We start from the raw sequence: 19,956 nt of genomic DNA on the forward strand, positions 1-19,956 counted from the left end.
TAATATCAGCAGTACAGGCGTTCTCCAGCTCCAGGACCAGTCACTGGCTCACTCAAATTGCATTAGATTGCTGTCCAGGTTTAACAGTCAGCCATTCCTGAACTGAGGCCCTGTGGATGGTGTCAGAAATAAGTGGCCTGTAGAAAGGCTTTGCCAGGTTCATATCTTCTGTCCTGTGGGATGGAAGGACACACTCCCATACTCAGACCCTCTCTGTGGGAGCCCCCCGGCAGGGGATAGGTGGAGAGAAGTAAGCTGAGGCCCGATTTACCTTTTTAGCAAGTCCAGACACATCACTACTGGAGCTTGTGGATGGTGAAGAATGATTTTCTTTTTTGTAGTGTTTGGTAAACTCTGTGTCAAGCTCCGTTCCAAGTTCTGAGGTCAGTACAAGTTTACCAGGTTGGACACATGGCGCTCACAGTCTAAATAGGAGGGAGTAAGATTTAACCTCCTTTTAACAGATGAAGGAATTGAGGCCCAGAGAAGTTAAGTGTCTTGCCCAAGGTCACACAACAACTAATCGGTAGATACTGGATTAAAACCTAGATGCTCCCCGGCCTTCCCCTCCTGAGCTCTTTCAACTAGGCCATGTGATCTCTCAAGGAAGGAGCCAATAGCATATGAAGAGATAAGGTACCAAGGATAGAGACTAGCTCCTCCCCTCTTGTTCAATGACCCTGCCATTCTAATAGTCCAACAATCAATAAATGAGCGGCTGCCCTTGGACACTTCTGAGATGGGACCTCTCCTGTTCTCCATCGCAGAACAGGAGCCCAGCTCTTCTGAGGTACCAAACTGCAACTTTACTATTTTTCCGCCAACCTCTCGCCCACGTCCTGCCTCTGTCCTGGAACACCCTCCCTCTTCAGATCTGACGGACAATTACTTCTCCACTCCTTCAAAACCTTATTGAAGACACATCTCCAAGTGGTCTTCCCTGACTAAGCCCTCCTATCCTCTTCTCCCACTACCTTCTGTGTTGCCCTGCCTTGCTCCCTTTATTCATGCCCCTCATCCTAGCTCCACAGCATTTATGTCACATCATGTCTTATGCTGTCGAGTCATCTCCAACCCATAGCGACACAATGGACACATCTCTTTCAGAACACCCCACCTCCATCTGCAATTGTTCATTCATTCAATCGTATTTATTGAGCGCTTACTGTGTGCAGAGCACTGTACTAAGCACTTGGGAAGTACAAGTTGGTAACATATAGAGATGGTCCCTACCCAATAGTGGGCTCACAGTCTAGAAGACTAGAATTCTAGAATTGTTCTGGTAGTGTGTCCACAGAGTTTTCTTGGTAAAACTACAGGCCTGGTTTACCATTCCCTCTGCCTCCTTCTGCACAGTAAACTTGAGTCTCCACCCTCGACTCTCTACCATACCACTGGTGCCCAGCACAGGTGAGTTTTGACTTGCAGCAGACCTTTCGCTCGCTAGCCACTGCACAAGCTAGGAATGGAATGGGTATGCTTCTGCTTCACCTTCCCTCCCATAATTGAGACTCATAGAGTACTGAAAACTCCAGGTGCGACCTTGAGAGGGGGACAGCACTTAAGTACATATCTGTAATTAATTTATTTATATTAATGTTGGTGTCTCCCCTCTTAACTGTAAGCTCATTGCAGGCAGGGAATGTGCCTGTTTATTGTTATATTATACTCTCCCAAGAGCTAAGTACAGTGCTCTGCGTGCAATAAGTGCTCAATAAATGATTGACTGACCGACTAACTCTGGAAAACACAGGGGAGTTGCTGCAGCACATACATGCACATGCACACCACACAAAAACACATACCCTCTGCGCAGAGCTCGGACTCCCACAACTTTTTTTAAAAATGATATTTGTTAAGTGCTACGTGTCAAGCATTGTACTGAGGTAAACAATAATAATAATAATGATAACGGTATTTGCTAAGCAATTTCTTGTGCCAAGCACTGTACTGAGTACTGGGATAGCTACAAGATAATCAGGTCCCACATGGGGCTCACATTCTAAGTAGGAAGGAACACAGGCATTAAATCTCCATTTTGCACACGAGGGAACTGAGTGCAATGCTTAAGCGCTTAGTAAAGTGTTCTGCACACAGTAAGCACTCAATAAATACAATTGAATGAACTGAGGCATGGAGAAGTAAAGTGGCTTGCTCGATATTACACAGCAGTCATGTGGTAGACCTGGAAATAGAACTCAGGCTCCCTGACTCCCAGCACACTCTTTCCACTAGGCCACACTCCTTCAAGGTAATCAAGTCAGACACAGTCTCTGTCCCAAAGTCTCAGTAGGTGAGACTCCCCATTTCATAGTTGAGGAATCTGAGAAATAGAGAAGTTAAGTGCCTTGCTTAAGGACACACAACAGGCAAGCAGCAAAGCAGGAATTAGAACCCAGGTCCTCTGACTTCTGGGCCTGTGCTCTTTCCACTAGGCCATGCTTCAGGAGCAATCGCAAAATTTAAATTTTAAATTACTCCGTGGTGAGATGTAGGCAAACCAAAATCACCATCCCTGAAGAGTCCACCAAATGTGCTTGCCTCAAACGTGGCCTTGAGAAGCAGAAGCTACTTCCAGATAGCTCCCAATGCTTCTAAGGCCAGTCATCTTGCTCAGAGGCTTTTGACCATGTGAAGGCCATGTCTCATCCTACCCTGCCTTTCTTTTATCCCCTCAAAGCGCATCATCTAAACCACTCGCGTTCATACTCCACAAGAGGAACCAAGGAACTCCTTCATGTACTCCTAAATTTTGCCCCAGAAGACTACCCTGCTTGGGACACAATCAGAGAAGACCAACTTAAGTTTCAATGAGAGGGATGTAGTTAGACAAAACCTCAATGGCTGAGAGGGTTCATTAGCTACTAAAATGGTTAGAGGAGGCTGTTTGTGAAATCGGCATCTCTGGGAAGCTGTAAAATTATAGGAGACACCTGCAGGGCTGTAAGCTCATTATGATTGGGGAATGCATCTGTTACATCGTTGTGTTGTACTCTTCCAAGCTATTAGTACAGTGTCTTGCACACAGTAAGCACTCAATGAATACGATTGATTGATTAAATGTGATTGATTTATTAGGGCTGGGCTTGTCAATGGGCAAACAGGAGGCAGGAAGACCCATTGGATATCTAGGGTTCTGTGTTTTTATAATGTTTACTCAGAGGAGTAAGTTTTTACATCACTACTTTCCTCTGAAGAATTCAAACTTTCTCACTTATAATACAACTCACTTCTTGCCCTCTCTAAGATTTTGTTATTTTCTAGAGAACTACATACATTCACTAAACAGCCTTTCATAGATTATATACCGAGTTCATTCTTATGTTCCTGTATTTTATCAGCCCTCACATTTCTATTTCACCTCACTCTCTGCTAGTCTTTCTTTTAATATGATGGTATTTGTTAAGTGCTTACTATGTGCAAGCACTGTTCTAAACGCATTGTTCTTCTTTTAAAATATCCAAGTTCAAAACTGGGTAACCATGACTGTGAGCCTAAGACTGTGAGCCCCATGTGGGACAGGTCCAACATGATTGCTTGACACATAGTAAGTGCTTTACAAATGTAATACTAATAATAACGATAGTAATTATAATAATAATGATAATGATAACAATAGTGATAAGTAATAATAATGATTATTATGGTATTTGTCAAGGACTTACCATGTGCCAAGCACTGGGGTAAATACAAGCAAATCAGGTTGAACACAGTCCCTTGTCCCACATGGGGCTCACAGTCTTAATCCCCATTTCACAGATGAGGGAACTGAGGAACAGAGAGGTGAACTGACTTGCTCAAGGTCACACAGCAGACTCATATTGGAGCCGGGATTAGCACCCAGGTCCTTCTGACTCCCAGGCCTATCTCTATCCACTAAGCCACAGTTCTTTCCTTAAATCTCGATTCCATGATTCAGATCTACTGATGATGCTTTTTTATAATATCAGGTTGATACCAGGAGAACCCAATAATAATAATAATAATGTTGGTATTTATTGAGCGTTTACTATGTGCCAAGCACTGTTCTAAGCACTGGGGTATATTCAAGATAATCAGGTTGTCCCACGTGGGGTTCACAGTCTTAATCCCCATTTTATAGATGAGGTAACTGAGGCACAGAGAAGTGAAGTGACCTGCCCAAAGTCACACAGCTGACAATTGGTGGAGCTGGGATTTGGGCCCCTGAAATCTGCAGGAAGCTCGTTGTGAGCAGGAAACTTGCCTAGCAACTCTGTTGCATTGCACTCTCCCAAGCGCTTAGTACAGTGCTCTGCATGTAGGAAAGGTTCAATAAATACCGTTAATTGATAAAAAGGCTAGAAAAGTTTGGTGAACACGCAATTCAGCTGTGAATGCACTAGAGGTCGCACATTACCCGGGTGAGACTCATTTCCAGTTTTGGAATTGGAACTGGAACTGGAATTGGGGGTTGGGAGAAAGGGGGACAAAGACAAAAGGTTTCCTGGTCTGGTGGCCCCCCTTGCCTTAACCTTTAATATTACGTTTGCTATTTTCCAGGCACACTGGCTGGATAAAATACCTCCTGCCAGTCATCAGATGAACTATTGTCCCACTGTGCCTTAGCTGTAGCAGAGGATAGGCAGCAGGGATGCAGTGCCTTAGCATTTGAACACTTTCCTTGACCCAAAAGTCTTCAACAGCATGGCCTAGTGGATAGAGCACAGCCCAGGGATTCAAAAGGACCTGGGCTGGCTCCACCGCGAGTCTGCTGCGTGACCTTGAGCAAGTCACTTCCCTTCTCTTTTCCTCAGTTCCCTCAGCTGTAAAATGGGGATTAAGACTGTGAGTCCCACGTGAGACAGGGACTGTTTCTAACCCGATTAACTTGTATCTAGCCCAGTGTTTAGTTCAGTGCCTGGCACATAGTAAATGTTTAACACATACCACTAAAAAATGTTTGTTCCGGTAAGCTTATAGGTACATTCTTACATACTGAGTCGATCCATCAACAGCAATGAATCTCAAGTACATTGATGAACCTCTCATATTCTTCAACCTGTGACCTTTGGACGGTTGATATTCCCCCCATCCCCAACCCCATAGTATTTCTGTACATATCTTTAAATTATATATTATAGTTTTTATTCATATTAATGTCTGTCTCTCCCTCTATATTGTAGGCTTGTTATGGGCAGGGAATGTATCTGCTAATTCTGTTGTAATCTGCTCTCCCAAGTGCTTAGTGCAGTGCTGTGCACAGAGCACTCAATTAATACCATTGATTCATTCAATTGTAATTTTTGATCTCTTACTGTGTGCAGAGCACTGTGTTAGCACTTGGGAAGTACAAGTTGGCAACATATAGAGGCGGTCCCTACACATGATGATAATGACATCACATTATGGGCAACTTAGACATATTTGATTAAACTATGAGGAATGACCATGAAACTGAATTAAAATAAATAAAAATCATCCTCGACTCATCTCTCTCACATAGTCATAGTCTGTCACCCAACCCCCCGGATTCAATCTTCACAACATTCCTAAAATCTGCACTTTCCTCTCAATTTTTCCTCTTTAAACACTGTTCTAAGCACTGGGGTAGGTACAAGTTAATTAGGTTGGCTCACAGTCTAAGTAGTCCATTTAAACTGCTCCATGTTAATACAATTGTATATCCTATCCCACCTTAATGGTCCTATCCCACCCAGTCTCCATGCTGACCTCCCTGCCTCCTATCACTCCCCGCTCCAGTCCATGCTTCACTCTGCTGCCCGGATCATTTTTCTATAAAACTGATTATTCCTTGTTTCCCTGCTCCTTAAGAACCACCAATGATTGCCAACCACCTCCACACCAAACACAATCTCTTACCATCAGCTTTAAAGCACTCAATCACCTTGTCCCTTCCTACCTCAACTCCCTGATTTCTTACTACATCCCAGCCCACATACTTCATTCTCCTACTGCTAGCCTATTCACTGTATCTCGATTTCATTTACCTCGCAGTCAACCTCTTGTACACCTTCTGCTTCTGGCCTGGAATGCCCTTCCTCTCCATAGCCGACAGATGAGACGATCACTCTCTCCACCTTCAAAGTCTTATTGAAAGTACATCTCCTTCCAAAGGCCTTTTCCAACAAAACCCTCATTTCCATTTCTCCCACTTCGTCTGTGTTATCCTTGCATTTGTACCTTATCCTTGCACTTGTACCCTTTATTCATCCCTCCCTCAGCCTCACAGCACTCATGTACATATCCACAATGTATTTATCTATATTAATGTCTGTATGCCTCCTAGGATGTGAGCTCATTGCAGGCAAGGAACTTAGTCTACCAACTCTGTTGTACTGTACTCTCACAAGCACTTAGTACAGTGCTTTGCACACAGTAAGCCCTCAATAAACCCGGTTGATTGATTATCCTGAACTCCTCCCTCTCTCTACCCGTGTATTCAGTCTATCACCAAATCCTGTCAATTTCTTCTTCCACATTTCTAGGATCCATTCCTTCCTCTCCATCCATATAAGCACCATGCTAGCCCAGTGACTTGTCACATCCTAGCCTGATTACTGCATCAGCCTTCTTGCAGACCTTCTTGTCTCCTGTCTCTACTCCCTTCAGGCCACAATGGACACTGTAGTCCAGATCAATTATATACAATTTCACCCTGGAAGCATCTTTCCACTTTTTAAAATCTCCAGTTATTGCTCATTCCTCTCCACAAGAAGCAGAAACTCAGGACCTCTGGCTTTAAAGCACTTAATCTGTCCCTCCTCCTTATCCACTCTCCTCTAACTAAACTGCATTTCACCTGCTTCTTTCCTCTCCGGCTAACTTCGCTATACAATGCTCTTACCTCTACTGCTGCAAGCATCTTGTTCACAGCCTCCTTCTAGCCTGGAAATCCCTCCCTATTCACACTTGGTAAATTAATGCTCTTCCCACCTTCAAAGTCCTTTTGAAATCACTTATCCTCCAGGAGGTCTTCCTCAATTAATTTCTAATTTTCCCACTTTATAGTTCCCTTGACTGCCACTAAAGTGCTAAGGAAAGCACCACAAACCCTATAGTGCTTATGTACATATCTTTAAAATCCATCATTTCTTCCTAGCTGCTATTTGGTCTCTCCTGCTAGATTGTAAGGTCCTTGAGGGATTTGTTATATGCTATTATACTCTCCATCTCTTAGTAGGGAACTGCTTATCTGTTATATCTGGCTCTCCCCAGCACTTAGTATAGTGCACTGCACATAGTAAGTGCTCAATAAATACTCTTGATTGATTACTAAAGTGCTCTCACAGAACAGACACTCAATAAAAGCTCTTGACTGGTTGACTAGTTTAACTATGCTATTTATTAGGTGCCATCCAAGCCCTGTGCTCAATGCAGGGGTAGATCAAAGATAACCAAGTAGTCTACATGTAGTCTAATCCTGACTCCACTATTTGTCTGCTGTGTGACCTTGGGCAAGTCACTTCACCTCTCTCTGTCTCAGTTACCTCATCTGGTAAATGGGGATTAAGACTGTGAGCCCAGTGTGGGCAGGGACTGTGTCCAACCTGATTTGCTTGTATTCCTCTCCTGAGTGCTTAGTATAATGCCTGGCACATAATAAGCTCTTAACAAATACTACAATTATTATTATTATTATTACAATTTCACAGGGAGGACCTGAACTAATGAGCTCCCTACCCCACCTTCATGTTTGAAAAACATGAATGTTGGAGAAGATGCAGTCACATTTTCCACAACTCTATGGCCTAGAATTAACATTAAGTATTCCTGTGTTGAAGTTGGAAAGAGAGACCCTATAGAAAAGCCGAATAGTGTAGCCCTCTTTTCAACAGATCCTGGATGATTATTTCTCAAATTGACTGACTTTAGAACCATTAACAAACACTGACTGAATGCAGTGAATCTAGCACTATTATAGGGATTATTGAATTACACAAACATGACACTTCTTTTTAAAATGTATCTCAATTGTTTTGATCTTTCCTTGGCAAAACTGTAAGCTTTTATAAATCTTCCCTCTCTTTCTCTCTCTCTCCACAAACACGCTCCTCATTTCCTCTTAATATATACATTTTTTCTAGAGATTTAAAAAATTATAATGTGCATATTATATTCATTATATAAGTCATCTGAAGATTTCTCTTGAGACTTTAATCCTGAAAAGGTTTTGATGAAATATACAATTCCCAGATTGTCAATTAATTGCTGGCACAACCCTTGACATTTTTGAAATAGATTTCTTGTAATACCCACTAGAAATATATTCCCTCAAAGGCTAAATTGAGAACGTGGAAATATTAGATGCCCTCAATTTGTAGAATGGGTTTGTTTTGCACACTGATGGTTGCTGCATTTGAAATTGATTTGTTAGGGGTTTAAAAGACGCTGGCCCAACTGAAGAAAAAAAAAAGTGGCTGACGGTATAGTTATTGGGTATTCCTTTGATTCCTATGTTAATACTCTTTGGTTGTGTTTTCTATCCCCGGATTTCAAACTGCTCTTAAAACACGCATTCATCCATTTGCGTGACAGTTGTTAGCATATAAACTGAAGCATCAAGAAGCAGCAAAATTAGGCTCAGAGGGTGGGTGGCAAGAGTTCTCTTCTTCCTGAAATGGAAAAGTGCTGAGCTTGTGCAGTGGAAGGGAAGATTTTTCCTATATGGGAGGTGACCAGATATTTTCAATTATTACAGGACACTGTTTCCAAATCACTTCCAAGTAGATGAGAGAAAAATGAAATTGTGCACTTATTTTGTGTAACCTAAATATTCAGAACCTAAAGGACTTCACTACCACTGAGTATATGTAAAACTTAGTATATATACTAAGTATATAAGTTTTACATATACCCAGGAGGGTAGGGAATGTGTTTACTATTTTTCTGTATCCAAGTGGCTAGTGTAAGCTCGCTTTGGGCAGGGGACGAGTCTACCAACTCTGTTGTATTGTACTCTCACAAGTACTTAGTACAGTGCTCTGCATACAGAAAGTCTTAATCAATATCATTGTTGTTGTTGTTGATGATGATGATATGAATGGATACAGAAATCTCAATTTTGTCATCTTTCTCCTCTCCCACCTCCTGCCTCTGCCCTGGAATTCCCTCCCACTTCATATCCAACAGATGTTCACTCTCCTCACCTTAAAACCGTTATTAAAAGAACATCTCTTCCATGACACTTTACCGGACTAAGCCTTCATTTCCACTTCTCCCACTCTCTTCTGTATTGCCTTTTTATTAGGATTTGCATGCTTATTCACCCCTCCCACAGCCCCATAGCACTTACGTAAATATCTTCAATTTAATTGATTTATTTATATTACTTCTGTCTTTCCCTCTGGACTGTAAGCTTGCTGTGATCAGGGAACATGTCTATCAATTCTGTTAATATTGTGCTCTCCTAAGCACTTAGTACAGTGCTCTGTGCACAGTAAACACTCAATAAAATGCAATTGATTGATGATGACAAAAGCTTCTAAATATAGCTGGAAGTTAGAGAAACAACTTTTTTTCTGTTCTATCATAAAAACACCTTAGGGAGTTACACAATACATCCTTGATAACAAATATACAGCTTTGTTGAATGACAGTTCTCAAAGACAGCAATAACCCAAATCTTTCCATTCAGATGAAAGACTCTTGCCTCAGGGTGGAATTTCGCTTAAACCCACCCTGCCTCTCAATATTTTCTTTGCATTTGCTTGCCTTTTTAAATGAAATCGTTACAAAGTAAAAGAAGTAGGAATAGCAATTGTAGTAAAAGTAGTAGTAGTAGTAATAATAATGATATTTGGTATTTGTTAAGCACTTACTATATGTAAAACACTACTCTAAGCACTGGGGTAGATACATGCTAATCAGGTTGGACACAGTCTCTGTCCCACATGGGGCTCATGGTCTTAGTCCTCAGTCAAATTTATTCAATGCTTACTGTATGCAGAATACTGTACTAAGTGAATGGGAGAGTACGATATAACAGAAATGGTAGACACGTTCCATGCCTACAAGCTCTCCACAACTATCATTCATTCATTCAATCATATTTATTGAGTGCTTACTGTGTGCAGACATATTCCCTGCCAACAGCAAGCTTATAGTCTAGAGGGGGAGACAGACATTAATATAAATAAATAAATTACAGATATGTGCGTAAGTTCTGTGGGCCTGGGAGTGGGGATGAAAAAGGGAGCAAGTCAGGGTGACACTGAAGGGAATGGGAGGAGAGGAAAGGAGGGCTTAGTCAAGGAAGGACACTTGGAGGAGATGTGCCTTCAATAAATCTTTGAATTGGGGGAGATTAATTGTCTGTCAGATTTGAGGAGGGAAGGCATTCTAGAACAGTGCTTTGCACATAGTAAGTGCTTAATAAATGTCATTATTATTATTATTATTATTATTATTATTATTCTAGGCCAGAGGCAGGATGTGGGTGAGTGGTCTGCAGTGAGATAGATGAGCTTGAGGTACAGTGAGAAGGTTGGCATTAGAGGAGTGAAATACACCTGTTGGGTAGTAGTAGGAGAGTAGTGAGGTGAGGTAGAAGGAGGCAAGGTGATTGACTGATTTTAAACCAATGGTGAAGAATTTTTGTTTAATATGGAGGTGGATGGGCAGCCACTGGAGTTTCTTGAGGAGTGAGGAAGCATGTCCTGAATGTTTTTGTAGAAAAATGATTAATGATTAAAAATGATTTAACTAATTACCCCTCCCCAACTTCCTGGGTTATGTCAGCCCTACAGTTCCTTCTAATACGTGGGTATTTATATGCTCTCATCCTCAGCACTTGTGCATATGCATATTTGATCAGATATTTTATATTAATATGTTTATGCCTTTAGGATTTAAGCTCCTGGTGGGCTTGGAATGTGCCTTGTTTTTCTGTTGTGTTTTCCTAATGCCCTTAGTCCAGGGCATTACACTTAACAGATGTTCCCTAAATACCACTACAACTATGACTATTGCTTTTATTTTAATGGTATTTGTTGAGCACTTACTATGTGTCAAGCACTATTTGAACATTGGGGTAGAAACTAGTTCATCAGGTAGAATACAGTCCCTGTCCCCCATGAGGCTCACAGTCTAAGTAGGAGGAAGAGCGGGTATTGAATTCCCATTTTGCAGTTGAGAAAACTGGGGCACGGAGGAGTTATGTGATTTGCCCAAGCTCATTAAAGCAAACAATTGGCAAAGCTAGGGTAAGAACCCAGGTCCTCTGGCTCCCAGCCCTGTGCTTTTTCTGCTACGCCACTTTGCTTCCTTTCAATCAATCAATTGTATTTGATGAATGCTCACTGTGTGCAGAGCACTGTAGCACTGTACTAAGTGCTTGTGGGAGTACAATAGAACAGAGTTGGTAGATGTGTTCCTGCCTACTTTTTCCATTCTTAGCAAGGTTTTTTTTATTTTAAATCAACATTTCTAAAAGGAAAGAAGAACGTGTAGTAAACCAAACCTAGGGAAGGCTATACTCAACCACATTTGGTTTAGCTTGCAGAACAGCTGGAGACTAAGCTACAGATGCTCTTTCTGGGGCTCTGAGTGGTGCTAAAGAGAAGGCTGGGAATGTGGAGTGGAGATTTTATCCCCTCCCCATTTCTCTGGGCCTCCTCAGTTCATTAATTAATTCATTCAATTGTATTTATTAAGCGCTTACTGTGTGCAGAGCACTGTACTAAGTGCTTGGGAAAGTTCAATATAACAATAAACAGTGACATTCCCTTCCCACAATGAGCTCACAGTCTAGAACGGGGGAGACAGACATCAATACAAGAAAATAAAATTACAGATATGTATGTGAGTGCTTTGGAGCTGGAAGGGGGGAAGAGCAAAGGGAGCAAGTTAGGTGCTGAACCACCAGGGGATTTTTTTTCCCAAACACTCTCACATCTGGGCAGGAAAGATTTTCAGTGCAAAAAAAGTCATCTTTATTAATCAATCAATGAATCTAAGGTATTTATTTAGCTGTTACCATGTGCAGAACACTACATTAAGCTCTTGGGAGAGTACGGTACAAGAGAGTTGGTAGACACATTCCCTACCAACAACTACCTGACACTCTAGAGGGGGAGACTGACAGACATATTGGTAGCCAGATTTTATTTTATCTTACGGCATTTGTTAAGCACTTATTGGGTGCTTATTATGTGCAGAGCACTCTACAAAGCACTTGGTGGAGTATATTAATACAGAGTTTGCATTCATTCATTCATTCATTCAATCGTATTTATTGAGCACTTACTATGTGCAGAGCACTGTACTAAGCGCTTGGGAAGTACAAGTTGGCAACATATAGAGACGGTCCCTACCCAACAGCGGGCTCACAGTCTAGAACATGCAGACACGTTCCCTGCCCACAAGCTTGCACTTTAGAGAGTGGTGGCTTCTTTTCCAATCAAAGACCTCCTGGAATTATTTACTCCCAGGAAAGATGAGGGTGGTATGTGGAAAGGACAAGGAATTACCACTTGTTTGCAATGTGCTCTTGGGCTAGTCATTTAACATCGGTGCCTCAATTTCCTTATCTGTAAAGTAGGGGTTAAATACCTGTTCTACTTTCCCCTTTAAACTATGAGCCCCATGTGGGATAAGGACTGGGTCTGACCTGATTAACTTGCATTTATCCCAGGGCTTAGTACAGTACTCAGCATACCCAAAGCACATTATTATTAGGAATTAGCAAAGCCTAGTGAATAGAGCACAGGCCTGGGGGTCAGAAGGACCTGGGTTCTAGTTTTGGCTCCTCTACTTGTCTGCTATGTGACCTTGGGCCAGTCACTTTTTTCCTCTGGGCATCAGGACCTCAACTGTAAATTGGGGATAAGACGGTGAGCCCCATATAGGACAGGCACTGAGTCCAACCTGATTAGCTTGTATCTACACCAGTGCTTTAAACAGTGTTTGACACGTAGTAAACACTTAACAAATATTATTACTATTATTATTATTATTATTGTTACCATTATTCTGCTTCATATTATTGGCCCTAGAACCTGGAGTCCCTGAGCAGCTGGAGGGAGGCAGAGGCAAGGACAAAGGTGGACCCTTTTCACAGCCTGGGGTTTGCTCTCCTCCTGGGGATACTTTACTATGTTTTTCATCTCCCCCATCAACAGAGGTATTGCTGCTTCATTCTTGTGCAGGCCTGCAGAAAGTGTCCATTCATCTCGTTAAAGAAAAATATCCTTTGTGGGAGTTCTAGGCTAGCTCTAGGAGCACACAGGGATTTGGGTAAATTGCTCCCAGCCCTATTGGGTTTTTACTATCTTTTCTATTCTAGTAATCCAAGAATTTGAACATCTGAAGCACAGGGACATAGCAAGATACCAAGAATGAATTGCTAGTTCAGATATATGTGCAGAAAATTTAGACTATGTGGAATTAAATACACAAATTAAATTATCATCATCTTCATCATTAATAGCAGACATTGAGTGTCAACTGCATAAAGAGCACTTTTCCAAGTCCCTGGGTAAGATCAAAAGAAAGACACCATCCCTGCCAATAAGACATTTACAGCCTCATAGGTGGATATAGACACTTAAATAAATTACAGCTAGGAGAAAAAATTAGACATATCCATGAATGCAATTGGGCTTGTGGTGTTTGTAATGCCTAGTTGCCCCTGAAGAGCTGAAATCAATCAATGGTATTTACCGGGTGCTTACTGTGTGCAAAGCACTCTAGAGGGCTGTTGTTGGGGGATAAAATGTAGGGAGATGAGAGATTAATTAAGGAAGGCTTCCTGGAAGAGATGTGGTCTCAGAAGGATTTTGTAAATGGGGAGAGCTGCCAACTGTCGGATCTGAAGGGAGAGGGAAAGCCAGGCAGTGGGGAAGGCGTAAGGAAGAGGTCGGCATCTGGAGAGTTGAGAACGAGGCACATGAGTAGGTTAGCTTGAGTAGCTGAGTAGCTTGAGGAGCTTGAGTAATTATGCAATCAGCTTTAATTCCGAACATAATCACAAAATCAAAACACTGATATTTTGACTTCTTGTGAAGTCACAGTATAAGAAACCTTGGCTGCTGCTTCCAATTTTCCCTAGTTCCTTCCTCTCAAACACCCACATGCTCCTGAATCCTCCAGTTCCCAATCAACTCCTCACCCACCAGTTGATCAATGTTATTTACTGAGAGCTTCTGTGTACCAAGCACTGTACTAAACACTAGGGAGAGACAATACAACAGAGTTGGTAGATATATTTCCTAACCACAAAGAGTTTACAATTTAGAGGGCCAGTGCTGTCTCACACAAACACACATAACCACACACACTTGCACACACTTAGAAACACGAACAAAGAGACCCATATATAACAGCCCCCACTGTTGGCAATGCAGATTTATGTTGATTGTACATCAGGGTGGCTCAATTAACTGTATTAATTGAGTGCTTTCTGTGTGCAGAACCCTGTATTGAGCACTTAGGAGAATACAATGCAACAAAGTGAATAGACATGTTCCCTAACCACAAGGAGTTTACTGTCTAGAAGGGGAGACAGACATTAAAATAAAGTACAGATCTGTACATAAGTGCTGTCACCTAAACACACATACACACTCTGATGACTTTGACACCTGTCTACATGTTTTGTTTTGTTGTCTGTCTCCCCCATTCTAGACTGTGAGCCCATTGTTGGGTAGGGACCATCTCTATATGTTGCCAACTTGTACTTCCCAAGCACTTAGTACAGTGCTCTGCACAGTAAGTGCTCAATAAATATGATTGAATAAATTAATACACACACACAAACACAAACATAAACTTGCACGCCCATGCTCTCACACCTCCCAAATCACAAGTTTTGATCCTCAAGACACCCTGACTGGGCTACGCATATGGCAGAATATGACATTTTGGGATTTTTTTTTTAAACTGATTGATTTTCTTGTCCTACCTCCCCAGACCTACTGAGAGAAGCCCGAGTGCGAACCCTTTGCCCACTGCGAGATCCAAACTCAGTTCATCCCAACAGAATCCAGAGCAGATGAGAAATGGGTCTTGAGGTCAGCTTGGCAAAGAAGAACTATTACCCACTCCCCCAGCAGATATTCATTCATTCATTCATTCAATCATATTTATTGAGTGCTTACTGTGTGCAGAGCACTGTACTAAGCGCTTGGAAAGTACAAGTTATCTGTAGCAGCCTGCAGAATCTTCCCCATCCCTTCTACGCTTAGCCAGCATCCTGATGCCGCTAATAATAATAATAATAATGGCATTTATTAAGCGCTTACTACGTGCAAAGCACTGTTCTAAGCGCTATTTACCCCCCCAGGTACAATGCTGGGTTCCTGTCCATGACTGTTGATCATAATTAAGCAGCGTGGCTCAGTGGAAAGAGCACAGGCTTGGGAGTCAGAGGTAATAGGTTAAAATCCCAGCTCTGCCGCTTGTCAGCTGTGTGACTTTGGGCAAGTCACTTAACTTCTCTGTGCCTTAGTTACCTCATCTGTAAAATGGGGATTAAGACTGTGAGCCCCACGTGGGACAACCTGATCGCTTTGAATCCTCCCCAGTGCTTAAAACAGCGCTTTTCACAAAGTAAGCGCTTAACAAATGCCATTATTATTATTATTATTATTAATTATTATTATTATGCCAGTGTGTCCAGCGACAATTCATCAGGTGACCAGCGGGTGGCACTGATTGCCTGAGTCTTTGATGCTGCTCCAAATATTAAAACACGTTTCACTGCACTGCAAATTCTCATTTAACTCATTAGCCTGAATTTTTTAATGGAATATGTTAAGCACCTACTATGTCCCAGGCACTGTACTAAGCACTGGGGTAGATACAAGGTAATCAGGTTGAACATGGTCCCTATCCCACGTGGGGCTCAGAGTTTTAATCCCCATTTTACAGATGAGGGAACTGAGGCAGAGAGGAATGAAGTGACTGGCCCGAGGTCACACAGCAGACAAGTGACAAAGTCAGGATTAAAACTCAGGTCCTTATCACTCCCAGGTCCATGCCCTATCCACTAGGCCATGGTGCTTCTTCATTCTTTTCAAACAGTGACAGCCTGATGGAATACAGGCAGTGAGTCTGGAATACCCTAATTTTATAACACCTAGGACTGCATGTCACTTAACTTGTCTGTACCTCAGTTTCCTCATCTATAAAATGGACATAGAATACTTGTTTTCCCTTCTCTTAGACTGTGAGCTCCATGTGGAATTGAGACTGAGTCAGATCTGCTTATCTTGTGTCTACCAGAGGGCTTTGTACAATGATTAGCACATGGGAAGTGCTTAACAAATACTACAGTTCTTATTATTATTGTTGGACAGGGGAGATGGGCATATTTTTGGATCATAAATTCCATCTAGATGACAGGTAATCACTCCATTTTTTTAATGTTATTTTTTAAGTACTTACTATGTGCCAGGCACTGTACTAAGCACTAGGATAGCTATGGGTTAATTGGGTCAAATACAGTTCATGTCCCACATGGGGCTCAAAGCTTTAATCGCCATTTTACAGATGAGGTAACTGAAGCACAGAGAAGTGAAGTGACTTGTCCAAGGTCACACAGGAGACAAATGGTAGAGCTAGAATCAGAACATAGGTCCTTCATGCTTCTTCTTACTTGAGTTTGAGTAATGCTGTCCCGCATGACCTTGGGACTATGTCCTGCCTGGAGGCAGTCCAGTGAACTGTTTTCTAACTATTAATAGTAGTTTTCATTGGCCATCACCCTGTTTTCCTTTAAGCCAGACCTTATTCCTCTCGAACACTGGGGCAAGTTTCCCAATAGAAGAGAACAAAGGAACAAGAGGATGGAAATCCAGTGTTCTCTATTCCTAAATTCACCCTTAACTCATCCATGTGACTGAATGTGACAGCATCAGTTGGCTTTGGTCTTTCCTAGAGAGAGGTGGGAATTTGAAATTAAATAGGTGAAGTCATCATGAAAATAAGCACTGGCTCACGGGCTAAAAGAAATCAGGCAGAGAGCCCAAAGGAAACAATATTTTCTGTATTTTCCATTGATTCCCTTTTTTATTTTCATTTAATCATATTTATTGAGCACTTACTGTGTGCAGAACACTATACTAAGCTCTTGATTGGTTTTATGGGAACTGTATTAGCGCATACTCCTATGTGCGTGTACCTGTGTGTGTATATCACTGAGTATATTTGCTGTAGGCTTTTTCTATTCTTTTCTATTCTCAAGCTAGAGACACTGGAAATCAGAGAAAGAGGTGGAAGAGGCTTAGATGGGAAGGTCTGCATTGGGAAATACAGTGGCATATTTGGTAGACGTGCCATTGCACACTATCCCTTGTATCAGCCAATCAATCAGTGGTATTTGTTGAGCGCTTGCCATGCTGCAGAGCATTGTATTAGGCACTTCCCATCCACCTAGCCTCCCTCCCTCTTCACCTCTAGAATGGTTCCTTGGAAAAGTCACTGGACTTCTCTGGCCTTCAGTTACCGCATCTGTAAAATGAGGATTAAATCCTCCTCCCTCCAATTTAGACTGTGAATCCGGGGACTGTGTTCAGCCTGACTAATCTGGATTCTATCTCAGCCCTTAGTGCAGTGCTTAGCACATAGTATGTGCTTAACAAATACCACAATATGCTTATTATTATCTCTCTGACCCTTTCCTCCAGGAACCCCTTCCTCCAGGAAAGTTGCCCAGATAGAAAGGAAGGGGAATGTGAGCCCAAGAGGGAGCTTGACAATGAATATTTCTTCCTCCATTTTGGACTTCCAAGGAACGCTTTGGAGAGCAAAGGGAACAGAAAGGGAGGTTGGGTTAAGCTCCGTCCCAGAGCCTCATCTTGAGCAGCATGGTATAGTTGATAGACCACAGGCCTGAGAGTCAGAAGGTCATGGGTTCTAATCCCAGCAGCGCCACTTGTCTTCTGTGTGGCCTTGGGCAAGTCACTTTATTTCTCTGTGCCTCAGTTACCTTATCTGTAAAATGGAGATTAAGAATGTGAGCCCTGTGCGGGACAGGGGCGGTGTCCAACCCGATTTGCTTGTATCCACCCCAGTGCTTAATACAGTACCTGGCATGCAGTAAGCATATAACAAATGCCATCATTATTATTATTATATCAACATTTGGAAGCGCTGACAAGGTTGTCATTGTGGAATGAGGGTGTGGAACTATGTTTGAATTATTGATAATACTACTACTAGTGATTATTAGTGATATTTGTTAGGTACTTCCTATGTACCAAACACTCTGTGAAGTGCTGGGAAATATGCAAGATAATCACGTTTGTCTGACTAAGTCCCTGCCTCCCTCTAGACTTGTGAAGCCCATTGTGGGCAGGGAACGTGTCTCTCAGTTCTGTTGTATTATACCCTCCCAAGTGCTTATTATGGTGCTCTGCACACGATAAGTGCTCAATAAATACCATTGATTGATTGACATATAGGTCTAAGGGGGAGAGAGAACAGGTATTTAATTCCCATTTTGCAGATGAGGACAATGAAGCACAGAAAAGTTAAGCGACTTGCCCGAGGTCACACAGTTAGGAAAGTGGCGGAGCCAGGATTAGAGCACAGGTCTTTGTGACTCTTAAATCCAGACACTTTCCATCAGACTATGCTGCCTCTATTATCATCCTTAGTGTACTCTCCTAAACACTTAGGACAGTGCTCTGCACATAGCGCTCAATAAATACCATTGGTGATGATGGTGATGATGATAATGATGATGATGATCTCTGGGATTTTTCCCAGTACTTAGGTCTGGGTACAAAGCAAGAGCCCAACTATTAATAATCATCATAACGTTGCTAATACCAGGAATAAAAGTATCATTACATGTACTGAATCTTCTGTCTGGATGAGGCTGGGTTGGAGTGCAGAACCAGGCACAAAAGGAAAGGTCTAAGAAGTGAATGAAACAAGTCATATTCAAATGGTTAATTAGTCTCCTTCAACTATTAACTATCAACTATTAACTATTATATGTTGCCAACTTGTACTTCCCAAGCGCTTAGTACAGTGCTCTGCACACAGTAAGCGCTCAATAAATACGATTGATTGATTGACTGATTAACTCAAAGTGTAGCCCAAAGTAAGATGTCGAATCCGATAGGAAATTGGGAATTGAGGAGTCTTGCCATGTCTTAGGCTGTCGAGTCGTTTCCGACCCATGCCGATACCATGGACACATCTTTCCCAGAATGCCCCGTCCTCCATCTGCAATCATTCTGGTAGTGTATCCATAGAGTTTTTTTGGTAAAAATATGGAAGTGATTTACCATTGCCCCTTCAGAGCAGTAAACTCGAGTCTCCTCCCTCGACTCTCTCCCATGCCGCTGCTGCCCAGCACGGGTGAGTTTTGATTTGCGGCAGATTGCCTTCCACTGGCTAGCCACTACCCAAGCTGAGAATGAAATTGGTAGGCCTCTGCTTGACTCTCCCTCCCATAGCCGAGACTGGTAGAGGACTGGAAACTCTCCAGGTGCGACCCAGAGAGGGCAAATTGAGGAGTGGTGAACCTTAATTGAAGTTCACATCCATGTGGCCTTCCCTAACTAAGCCCTTATTTCCCCTATTCCCTCTCCCTCTTTGCTTTGATTTGCACCCTTGATTCTCCCCAACCTCAGAGCACACAACACTTCCGTACATATCCGTAATTTATTGTCTGTCTCCCCCTCTGGAGTGTAAGCTCCTTGTGGGCAGAGACCGTGTAGACCAATTTTGTTATAGCTTACCCTCCAAAGCGCTTAGTACAGTACTTAACACACAGTAAGCAGGCAATAAAGGCCATCGATTGAGTGAGCCCTAAAGCCCAGACAGTGACTCAGAGATCTCTCTCTTTCCAGATTGGAATTATCATCTTGGCAGCAGGAGCCCAAAGCCAAAGTCTCTGGGCTCCAGATCTAGCCCACAGAAACTGTAATGAACAGATCTTTCTCCCCGGGGGCCTGCGTGGCTCTCTCTGCACCAGTAACTTCTTCTGTCTGGCTTCTCCTGGGAAGAACAAAGGAGGGACAG

General features: G+C 42.3%; 1 non-coding gene across 1 annotated transcript; it reads right to left on the reverse strand.

Annotated features, from left to right (window-relative positions):
- Positions 1-19,300: 19,300 nt before the first annotated feature.
- LOC119926416 lies at positions 19,301-19,438 on the reverse strand. The gene has a single exon (XR_005450293.1). It is a non-coding gene; the product is annotated as a small nucleolar RNA SNORA7 (small nucleolar RNA).
- Positions 19,439-19,956: the final 518 nt, after the last annotated feature.

This window comes from Tachyglossus aculeatus, chromosome 3 (genome assembly GCF_015852505.1).
Source record: "Tachyglossus aculeatus isolate mTacAcu1 chromosome 3, mTacAcu1.pri, whole genome shotgun sequence".
NCBI lineage: Eukaryota > Metazoa > Chordata > Mammalia > Monotremata > Tachyglossidae > Tachyglossus > Tachyglossus aculeatus.